Raw genomic sequence first — 12,534 nt, 5'->3', positions numbered from 1 at the left:
CTAAAGATCAGTATTTCTTCTTTGTCAATAACTTTCTACCATCAGCATTCATTCAAGTTATCCTTCCATAATCATTCTTCTAGTTACTACATTATGAAAGAACCTGCAATTTCATTTGGTCTGCTCAGCTAATTTCGCCTTCCATGCTTTACACCCCCTCTTACTGGGATTTGTATTGCTCATGTACCTGCCAAACACATTTCTCTTTATATTTCCTTCCTAAAATCTCTTGACCATTCCAGCATATTAACATTCCACACTGCTTTCTACCTGTCTTTTAAGTTTTTTATAATTACTGACTATTTTATATGTAGGTATTATCCATATATACCTCTTGTTAACTAAGAATTCTACATGATCAGCAACCTCCGAAGTCAAAAAAATTGCATGACCAATCTCCCCAATTAGAGGAAAAGTAGGTTATGAATCGTTGGATGTTATCAACAGATCCAGCATTCTCAAACCACATGCCCCCCCATCACGCCTTAAGCAGTTGTATAAATTTCATAGCCCTCCTGCAAGTGCCCTTTTCTATCTTTGTTCCACATATGCTCCCCAAAATAATTGCACAGCCTGCATTCCATCATCTTTCAGAAGCAGCCAACTATATATTTTGTTCTCATTCCTTTGTCTTACACCACATTGTCTCAAAATGCACTGTTCCCCCACCCAAGCCTTGCTTCCCTTCTAGTTTGCAATTTATCTGCTATTTCCTATGCTTATAAGGCATAGCATGTACAGTACAGAGGATTAGAAAAATGGTCAAACGAACTCAAACTTAAAATCAACCCAGACAAAACAAAACTAAGTACATTTAGTACAGACAGGAAAAATAGACATTCCTACAATCCCAAAGTCATGATCAATAACAAGCTAATTGAAAAAGTCACAAATCCAAAATACCTTGGTATTACGCTTGATCAGGAATTACGTTTTGCACAACACATCTCTAACACTTCCAACAGAGCTCTAAAAAAATTAAATATACTGAAAAGGCTTTGTGGAACAAATTGGGGTGCAAAGCCAAAAATCCTCAAAACTACTTACACTACACTAATAAGGCCAATAATGGAATATGCAGCACCTATCTGGTCACCTTCGGCTTCATCGGTAAAGAAAAACCTAGACAAAATACAAGCAAAAGCATCCAAGATTATCATTGGTGCAGTCTCATCCACTAACAACATCAGAGCCCAACAGGAATGTGGGCTTGACCTGCTGGAGGACAGACGAAAATTTGCCACCATAAAATTCATAAATAATATCAGAAGCTACCAAAGTGATCATGTCTCCCTAAAAACCTATGAACATTGGAACCAAATTTGCAGACTTCACAGATCATCGACTTTACAATATGATGACACTATCAGGAAAGAAATAGGTCTTGATCAGCTAAATGTCCACATAAACAAAGAACCTCTATTTTCCAGTCCTTTACCTTCAAATACCTTCATAAATCTAAACCTTACCAAACTCTGTACAAAAAAAGAACCAAAAGAAATGCTTAAAGAAAAAGGCCTAAATACCATCAACCTTCTTTCATCCTCCAAACAGGTTATTTGTTATACCGATGGATCATCAGACACCAATATGATTAATGGAGGCGCTGGTGTTCTCCTTCTACTCCCGAAAGGTGAAAAACTTTCAATAAAAGTTGGATCTGGGAGAATCGCTTCCAATTTTACCAGCGAACTCTACGCAATAATTAAAGCACTAGAAGCCTACTTAAATCTATCATCATCTCAACAATCTGAAGGAATTATAATTTACAGTGACTCAAGATCAGCTATGGAGGCAATCAAAAATGGCAATACCAAGCTCACACAAGACATCCATAAACTCTTAAATCATCTAAAGTGTTTAGGTAAAAGTTGCATTCTACAATGGATTCCTGCTCATGTAGGCATTGATCACAACGAAGCAGCTGATAAATTAGCAAAAGAGGCCAGAGAACTCAACCAAGAAACTCATATGATAACTCTTGCTGATGCCAATGCACTAGCAAAAGCTAAACTAATTCCATTGAAATCAGTGATACAACATCAAATTCCCGAGATCAATGCTGACAGAAGGACCTCCACTACGATAGCAAGACTACGAACAGGACATTATAGAGGAATGAAGATCAATACAGATGATACGAGAACATATAGAAACTGCAACAACTGCCCCAATACGGAACTGACACCCACTCACATCTTTACCTGTCCAGCAATTACAGCAGCCTTGCAAGAAATAGATCCTAATCCTGAACAACAGCTCTATACAAACAAAATCACAGACATAGCCAAAGCAGTACAAAGAGCGCACGGAAACATCTAAGACTCTTCAAAGGACAAGACAACAACAACATGTACAGTACCTGTACATGCTATGCATTTGTCAACCAAGTCTCACTAATGTCAATACTTTAATCAAGTTGAACTAACAAAAGCCAAACATGCACTTATTCCTGATGATGCTTCTACAGTGTGTGTGTGTGTGAGAGAGAGAAAGAGGGGCAGCAGAATCCCTTTGGGCTCAACTGACCATGCATTTGATAATGACCAAGTTCTGCATTCCTTGATCAATCCTGCACTCCCCCCCAGGAATGCCTCAGTATATGCATGACTGCCAACCCCCTCCCCCTTTCAAGCCTAGTTTCCACTTTTCCCACACTCATGCCAACTTCCCCCCCCCTCCATGCCCAAACGTCTAGTTTCCCTGATTTTGCACCTAAAAACTTGCAATGAACAGCACTTTCTCTAGACATGTAACCATTGAAATGCAATCCAATTGTAATTATACATTAAATATTATGAAGTAGAATTACAACTTGCATTAATATATGACATATTAAGGAGGAAAAAAAAGCTGTAAAGCAGGAGATTATGTAGAACACTGTACATTTATTATACATATTATAAATTCAAATCTTCTTACTGAATATTTACAATACTGTATCATAAAAATTTACTACAATTCTAAGAACAAAAAAAAATTTCTCAGTCACAGTGAGAATTTAATGAATTCTAGTAATCTTCATGCTTCAAGTCATTTTATCAGGGGATAGGATATTTTATTTTATGACAATCACCTTAAAAAAGATTATAAAACTCTAGCGTTAAGAAGCAGATAAACCAAATATCCTGAACTATGGAGCTAACATGATTTTTTTTTCCCAAGCCCCTTCAACTAAGCAGCATAGTGGTCTCGCTCCAGACATAAGATTGGCTTTCAAACCCACTGCGACTATACGAGCTTTATTATGTCCTCTTTCAAACATTCTGGAAATTACAATATTCCATGTTCTTGTGGTCTTTCTTACATAGGGCAAACATCTAGAAATTTGGAAATAAGACAAAAAGAGTATACTGAAGATGCGAATATCAACACAGAAGACAGCTCAGGTCTAGCTTTCCACTTCTCCCAGACTCACTGTAATAGTGAATGGGACAAGAGCTCCATGACTTACATAGAGGACAACTTCAATGCCTGTAACATCAAAGAATCTATGATGATTATCCACTCACAAAACACACCCAACAGAAACCTAAGAATGATTCCAGGTGATATTTGGAAGTTGCTTATTAGATCTTTCTGCACACCAGATGATTTAAGTTTATTGCCAACTATCATGCACACTTAATAAACAATGACTGACCCATGCCAGCTCCCATATTCCATGTGTTTTTTGCTTCTGCACTATTACGGCCTAATAAAAAACCCTATGTCATTTATTTTACATCACATTGTTTTTTGGTCAGGAATTCTACATATTCATCACCTAAAAATAATCCTGTAAATCAGAAAGCAGATATACAATCCACTATCAACCAATGAGGCTGATAATTACATGTTCACCTACCATTATTATCAACCAAAAGATAAACCAAATGTGAAGACCACATGTGAAATATTCCTCGATTTGGGTGTCTATTGCATGAGAAAACAAGGATCTTCAAAACGTTTCACACATGTAACCATTTCACTGATTTCTGAAAGTCTATATCATCAGCTACCAGCTGGTGGTACACGTATCCCCCGGCGTACATGCTGGGCCATTCAGAGGGACACTAAAAATAATCAGTAATGGCAGAAAAAAATAATTTCTACTATTTTATTAAAATAGGCACTGAACTAAACTGTCAGTATTTAAAAACAAGGAGTACAATTTACGGAAATCGGTTTAAAAGGGGTACACAAGTGGAAAAAGGCTGGGAACCACTGGTCTACATCACAATTACAATAAATGACAATCACCATACCAACAAACCTGCACAATGCCCACCAAAAGTTTGTTGCTGGATGCCAATTTCATAGTCACTTTGCTAATTAGAATATTGAGAACAACATATAGCTGGTTTGAAGTTGACAACTACAGAAACCAAAGGCCTTCCACTGAAATTTCTAAAAAAAATCTTTTTTTTATAATGAATTCATCCATTCCTTACATAATATGCATTCTGTCCATGCTCTGTAGCGAATTAGGCTTTTATTATTGTTCTAGATAATGGAAGTGAACACTCTTCAACAAATTTTATCTATAAAGTATGTGTATGTATATATATCCTTACACAAATTAACAAATCCATAAGATTTCAATTTTTTCCTTACAGATGAAACTAAACTAAGACCATTGCATTAACGTTCATTCTATTTAATGAAAAATATTGCATTTGATATTACAAGACTACAGAAGCTGAAGAATAACAAAAAAGTTACTGTTCAATTACTGTTCATATGTCCTCTTAATATGGACAGTGCCCTCACTCCCCCCCCCCAAAGAAAAAGGAAAAAAAAACACTAGAAAATTATCCAAATATTTTCATAATTAAAATTCATTTTTTTTATTATTATTATGTGACACCTCCAGGGAGTCCAAAGACTCATTGAGGGAGAGTGTGCCAACAGCATCGAACGATTGATCTCCGTCCAACTACTAACCATGCTCAAACTTGCTTAAGCTATTAGTAGCAGAGGCTCTACCAATCGACCAACCTTTGCTGGTTTTATGTTGTGTCATGTCTTCTATTTCTATACCACTTATGAATTAGCGATCATTGCAGATGCTCAGTTATAGGTGATATGCGATGTGTAGTTTGTATTCTCAAATTGTCTACTCAGCTCAGTGCCCCCCCCCCCCCCAAGATTAAATCCTGAATGTGCTACTGCCAAAGATAATCCAAAACTTCTAAGGAAATTAATGAGACTATCTTTATATTTCACCCCTCTTAATTCAGCAGAAAGCAATTTAACTTAACATTGGAATTTATCACTCTTAGTTACACCAGGAAGACCTAAGGAGACAGTGGTATATCACTGTAGTCCCTGAGGTGGGGAGAAGACTTTAGATTTTTAAGCTTTTTTTTTTTTTTTTAATTCACATGAAGCAACATGAAATTTTTGTCATTTTCCCACACATACAAGATAGTAACCTGCAGCACACATACCATAAGTGGAATAAGAGTTAAATAATCTAAGAACCCTGCTCTAGAGACTAAACTTGTAACTTTTCAAGCTACTTCAGACATCCAATAAGCAAGATGGTCTCACATCAATAGAAATCATCTGATACCTAAAAAATTTCAAAAATATCCACGCTACTTTAACACAGAGCCTATAGGTTAGAAGATTTATTCATCCAGATAATCAAGCAGGCATGCTACACTCTGAGTGGATGCTAAATCCAGTACTTCATGCACATTTTCCTTATTTAATACAGTAAATAGCATTACTAAAATTTTTGCTTTCTACCAAGCACAGAATTTCAATAAGTGTTTTGCAAGCCGCAGATGAGAGGCTGCTATAGTTTTCATACCCCCTCACGGAGCACTTTCAGTAATCCTATAACTCTCATAAAGGAGAGAATGGATATTGCAGTTTCACAGTATGGCAGTTAGATTTCATACTAAAGTGAAACTACCATTGATGTAACTAATAAAAGCAGAAGCTTCCATAAATCTATACAACCTTTTAGTCACATCTTCAGAAATGAAAACTGGTCTAATGCATTATTTTCATTCCATCATTATTGTGCATTGGGACTATTTTTTTTAATCTTATTTTCATTCCTTGGAATCATTTGTCACACATCCACACAATTATTCTTAAAAGCTAAAGTTTGAATAAATATTAAACCATTTATTAAAAATTAAATATTTAAATTAAATTCCTAATTTTTAATATAATCCAGTTTGCACACAAATAGTATTCTACATTAACAATAAGGAATTGCATGAATAGATAAAAAACTGAAGAGAGAGAGAGTATGTGGAGAGAGTAGTCCATGACAAAGGATATTTTATGCCAAGGGTTTATTATCAAATTTTACTTTGATTTTCTGAGTATACTCAAGAATTATATGATGAGAGCTGGGAAAGTATATCTTCTAAAAAATTCCACACTTAATTTGGTACATGTGACTGAATTAACACTTGCCACAAGCACACACATATCATAAAATACATATTCCTACAGACATAAGATATACTCTGGTCACCTTCAATGCCCCTGAAACAAAACACCAAACTGGATTAGATCTCTCTTGGACACATTTATCTCCAGATTCTCCTACCATAAACACATCAACAGCTTCCTCATCCATTAAAAACTAAGCATTCATTCCTACTCTAGCCTACTTTTCACTCATCAAGTTACTAATACAAATCCCAAATCCATGCATCTTTAGAATATTTATTGTTCACAAGTTTGGGATGATGTACCTAAGCTTTCAATAAAAATTTTCAACAATATCCAGAGGAGAGCAACTTGACTTAAAGATGACCCCTTCCTCACTTCAATCTTATAGGTGCACTGTTTCAGGTCTGTCTTTTCTACAAATACTTACATGGACAATGCTCCACTGAACTTGCAACCATTATTCCTCCACCATTTGTCGGACCTGTTACAACAGCAGCAACTACTCAACACCCCTTTCAGTTTCTTTTCCAATTTACACAAGAAGAGAGCCAGACTTTTTTTTTTCCCAAAAAAAATATTCAAAAAATATTTTGGGGAAATGTTAAAATGCAGTCATCTTCTGCAATATTGGTATTTCATTTGTTGGAATTTTCTACTATGGGATAATAATAGCTGAATAACAGCTGCAGGAGGAAAATATAATGCGTCCCTTCTTTGTTACACTATAGATTTTGTCTCCTTTTAATATGACAGCTAGTGAGATCAAAGAGGAACATGTAAGCTCATAACAGATAAAACCCCAACTGCAGAGCATACCACAAGATGAAACTGCAAACACACAAACCTTCTCATCCTCCTTTATTTCACTATCTCTCCCTTCGGGAACAGCAGTGTTCCAGCAGGGAGAGATAGTGAAATAAAGATAATAAAGTGTTCCCAGCAACAACAACCCCCAACTCTTCAAGTAAGATTTCTTTTTTCTCGACAATCACCAGCACCCCCCCCCCCCCAACACACACACACACACACACACACGATGTGCTATAGATTCTACCTCTCTAGCTGGGTTAGGTAAGATAAAATAAAAATTAAAATTTTTAAAAAAAATTGCAAATAATTTTATTGCTTAATAGAAATTCACTAATATATTGGTTTTACACACAAAAAAATGAAGCTACCAAGAGATAGCTTAAACTGTTGTATTCCGTATTAATGAGTTTCCTTTCTTTTCCCATTTACGCAAACGTCGGGCCAGATTTTTTTTTTTTTCTCTCCAAAATATTTTTGGAATACTTGGGGGAATGTTAAAAACGCTGTAATTTTCTGCAATACTGGTATTTCATTTGATGGAATTTTCTACTATGGGATGATAATAATAGCTGAATAGCTATGGGAGAATAATAATAGAATAATAGCTGCAGGAAGAAAATATAATCAGCCCCTTTTTTGCTACGCTATGCATTTGGTATGCTATCCTTCCAACATGACAGCTAGTGAGATCAAAAAAAGGAACATGTAAGCTCGTTATAGATAAAACCCAATTGTAGAACATACCTCAAAATGAAATTGCGATAAAATTAATTAACCTGACGGTTATGTATCATCTTAAAAAATTAATAAACAGACCTAATTTACAGAAACAAAATCCGGTAACGTACGATTTTCAGCTATTAAATTTTTTCGTTCTATTATTTTATTATTTTACCTTCTATTTAAATATCGAAGTTAGATTCATGTAATGTTTACACAAATGATCTGTTCTAATATATGCAAATCGCATAAAAGTGAGAAACGTTAGTGCACGCTTTGTTAAAACTTGGAAAAAATAATCTGAATAGTATGCCCTAAAAATTAGTCTGCTCACATTTTCTAATAAAACAAGGTAATATATAACAAATGAATTCGATTCGTTTTGTGGTAAATATTACAGACCTAATATATCAACCCATGCTGACCAATAAGAAACAGCACGATATTTTTCTTAGTGTGTGTGTATAGATATATCACATTGACATCCTAGGTAAAAATTGCATACGAAATGTAACTAATTCCCATCTATATAAAAAAGATGCTCGTTTTTGTATTAACTTCTTAAAAAAATGAAACATGCTTCTAAACATACCAATTCCAATGTTACGTTAGGCTTACTGTAGATAAAGATGACAGCTGCGGATCTTGGAACACTGGCTAGCAGTTTGGAGCAGTGCCGTTTTCTGACAAAACAGTTAACAGAAACTGGAGCACGTATGCACCCTTTTATACTGCCCCAAATCCTCCAAGTGCATGTACACCAAAAAGGGATCTATTTACCATCCACAAGATTCAATCACTTTTTTCTGTAAAAAGGCTGCTGCAAAACGTTAGAAAACACATTAATATCCCAAACGCTGCACGACTATCTAGCCTCCACCTTCGCACTCCCCTTGCTATGGCCGTCTGCAGTTATTCACTGTCGACAACAGCCCTGATGATGATCGCGCCATCTCGTGAACAAATGTCGTTGCATATCACTAAAAATTATCGAACTCCCAGAACCAAGGACGTTAACCTCAGTTTACTAAGAAACAAGTAGGATTCATAAAATGCACTGCGAGTTTCAGGTGGTTTTGAAGCATAAAAAAGTGATATAATTCATTTTAAAATGCTTAGTATACTATTCATCAAAGACTGTTGTATTAAATAAAATAATAAAAATATATTAATTTGTGAAGAGAAGTGCATCTCATGTAAGTTATTTAAAAGTTTTGCTTAAAAAAAATAATAATAAATAAATGAAACTTTCGGGAAACTTAACACTTTCAGCAGTGTTTTCTCATAATGATTTTATGTCTACTTAATGAAAGTTAGTAAAGGGATCTATAAGATTCACATAAAATAAATTTTTCAATACATGTAGGAGTAGGGAAAAACAATAGGCCACACTTAGAAGTTATCTAAGAGTCGTTAGTAAGGGTGTTCAGACTAGGTTCTTTACTTGGTGACTGTTGAATGAGTGGAATGGATTGACAGAGGTGGTTGTGATCGCCCCAATAGTGAATTAGTTTAAGGAGATGTATGATAGGTATTGTGTTAATGGATAATGTGGGTCTCCCACAATTAGACTTTTGACTCCATGGAGTACCCGTATAAATAATAATATAATATAATATATTCCTTATATTCGTTTTGTGGTAAATATTTATAAACCCATTTGCCTATGCAGTAGTGCGGCATAAGCATACGGATAAACTACTCTCTCTCTCTCGCTCGCTCTCTCTCTCATGTGTGTGTGTGTGTGTGTGTGTGTGTGTGTGTGTGTGTGTGTGTGTGTGTGTGTGTGTGTGTGTGTGTGTGTGTGTGTGTGTGTGTGTGTGCGCGCGCGCGCGCCAAAGTATTGGAGATAAAATAAAGATACTTACAATATTTCGGTAATGTTACATTACCATCTTCAGGGAACATAAAAATTAGTGAAATAATTTTATGAACTAACACTGAGCAAAAATGGCTGAAGAAAGTAAGACTCTAGGAATGACTTCAGTTGTTTTCTTCAGATATTTTTGCTCAGTTTTAGTGTCTGCGTGCACATTTCATTAATTTTTATGTCCCCTGAAGATGCAATGTAACATAACCGAAATATTGGAAGTATTAATTAAAAGTTATTTAGTTAACCTAATAATATACGGTACGTTGTTCTTTCCTAAAAATTAACAGTTATGTATCACCAACGTATAAGCTATCTACAAGAATAGGAATATGAAATTACAGACTTGTTTCCCATAATCTAAGATCCATTTAACTTTGAAACATACAGTACTTATATCGGCGATTCAAAACGCAGAGACTCACAGCGAAATGATTTTGAAAACAGTTAAAGATTATACAGGAATTTCCTCTACTTTTTCATGGAATAAAAAAGTGTTGGAATATTTGTTATTTATTTCGTACTTGTAAATATTTTGAGCGTAGTAGATAACTAAAATCTTCTTTGGCATTGATTATACTGTATGTAAATTAGTAGTTGTAGCTATTTTAGCTATAGAATAAGAGTAACTGCTGAGTGGACTTGATTCATATATATGCAATAACGATAGGTATAATTTCTCTATATAATATTTTTTGAATAATAATATATTTTTTGTTATTATTCAAAAAATACCTTAATTTCTTTTTAGTATTTTTTTAATATAAATAACATTTTTTTTTTCATATCAGTTTCATCATTTATTGTTATACACCTTTTTGACATATACATTACAATAATTTGCATTCTATGATTATGGGGACATTCAGGCAGACTAATTCCACCTACTTCGAAACTAGGATTAGATTTTATGAAGAGAGTGGAATTAGCCTTCACTATTTATGTTGTTTGCTACTATTTATGGTTGGAATGTAGGCATTGGATACTAGTGATTTGCGAAGTGTATATAAGTGTGAATGCTATAATAACTATGTTGGTATATTTTCCAGAGTTCGTGTTTTAATATTCTGTAGTTGTCTATGAGTTTTAAATTTCTTGGTAGGTTGTTGAGTAGCTTGGGTATCAGATGTGAGATCACAAAAGAACTGTATCAGTTGTTGAAGGGTCTAGGAGTAAAGTGTTGTGGGTCTGTTATGCGATATTTGTCTCTATTAGTAACAAATCACTGTTGACACAATTTTCCTATGTAATGTTTCTGATTTTGTTAGGTGGCTGTTTGATGTGTTTGCGTAGACGTTATACCATATCTCAGTAGAGATTCGCAAATACCGTGATATAGAAGGTTTTTTTTATTTTTTTTTAAATGTTAGATGGAATCATGTCTTTTACTTGGAAGAGTTTTGCTGCGATGATGTGGAGTTTAATATGTAGGTATTCTATATGTTTTGTCCATTTAAGATGACAATCTATGTAAGGGCCAAGGTATTTTGCATGTGTTACGGATATCATTTCGGAACATTATCAGGTATATTTGCTGTTGCAGCGGTTTGTGTGACAGTGTAGCGATAGTGGTGAGGGACGCATGATTCTCAGATTATGTATAATTAACATCTGTGTCTTGGTGCCGTTGATTTCAATTGAGTTTTGGTAGAAGTAAATTGTGATTTCGTTCAGATCTTGTTGTGCTTTGGAGAGAGCCGTGTTGATGACTGTGTGGAATGCTAGTAACGCGGTCATATGCGTACTGATATATTTGACTTCGTGTGGCCAGGTTATGAACGTCGTTAATGTATATGTTGAATAGAATACGTGGAATCGTGTTAGATGGATGTAGCACCTTGTAGGACACCATGTTTAATTTGTATGCCCCGGCTGTAATATGTGCCTATTTTTGTTACTTGTGTTCTGTTTGAGCAATCATTCCTGAACTAGGTATGTAGTGTTCTTCTTATTCCGAGTGAGTATAGTTTGGTCAGCAGTAACATCTCTGTAACATCAGCAAACTGTAAAATCACCACTTGGATGGTACACCTTGACAAAATGATCACTCAGCAATTCAACAAAGTCTCATTCTTCCAATGAACATTGTTTGAACTCATTCTATCATAATCATTTTCCCTCTTACTTGCTACATAACGAAAAAACACTTTTTGGTTTACTTTGGCTATTTGGCTAATTCTCTCTCATAGTCTGATATGGCCTTCCTTACAATACTAGTCACGCTTCTTGCTTGCACTTTGTACTGTTCATGAGTATACTGATCACTTTTTTCTTTATATTTCCTCCACAATGTTTTCTTTTGTCTTATCCTTTTCCTTATTCTTTTAGTATATCCTCCTGATTTAGGGCATGCAGTCTGATACTGCTACTCTCAAACAATCTCTGACCATCTGCTATGCACTACTGACATTCTTTCGTTATATCTTCTCAAGCCATGGTACTCTTCCAAGATGACTCATGAGTCTCTCATAATCACCAGCCTTATAGTTGAACATAAATCCCTTTTTGAAAGAAAACTCCACATGTGTGGCAACTTCCCAGAATAAGACCCCATGACCACTCTCTCCAATTGGAGGCAGAGTGTCTACCTTGGTTACGGATACATCTGATGCTATTATCAGATCCACTACCTTCAAACCCTTGTCCCCTCTATAACATGTTGTTTCATATAATTATCCCTTAGCAACTGTGTAAATCCCACTTCCATCTTGCTATTCATCCCTTTCCTACCT

The 12,534-nt window shown here is 35.2% G+C and overlaps 1 protein-coding gene across 4 annotated transcripts in view; it reads right to left on the bottom strand.

Moving 5' to 3' along the window:
- Positions 1–8,817, bottom strand: part of LOC150092284 (tyrosine-protein phosphatase Lar-like) — a 1,042,795-nt gene extending 1,033,978 nt beyond the window's left edge. For all 4 annotated transcript variants that reach the window (XM_090415047.1, XM_090415048.1, XM_090415049.1 and 1 more), the window contains exon 1: positions 8,525–8,817. The gene's annotated coding sequence lies outside the window, so the exon portion shown is untranslated. The remainder of the gene's footprint in view (positions 1–8,524) is intronic.
- Between the last annotated feature and the right edge of the window lie 3,717 nt (positions 8,818–12,534).

This window comes from Typopeltis vanoorti, chromosome 26, assembly GCF_054136105.1.
Source record: "Typopeltis vanoorti isolate ZY-2024b chromosome 26, IOZ_Tvanoo_1.0, whole genome shotgun sequence".
NCBI classification, from domain to species: domain Eukaryota; kingdom Metazoa; phylum Arthropoda; class Arachnida; order Uropygi; family Thelyphonidae; genus Typopeltis; species Typopeltis vanoorti.
This window is presented reverse-complemented; position numbering and strand designations above follow the sequence as displayed.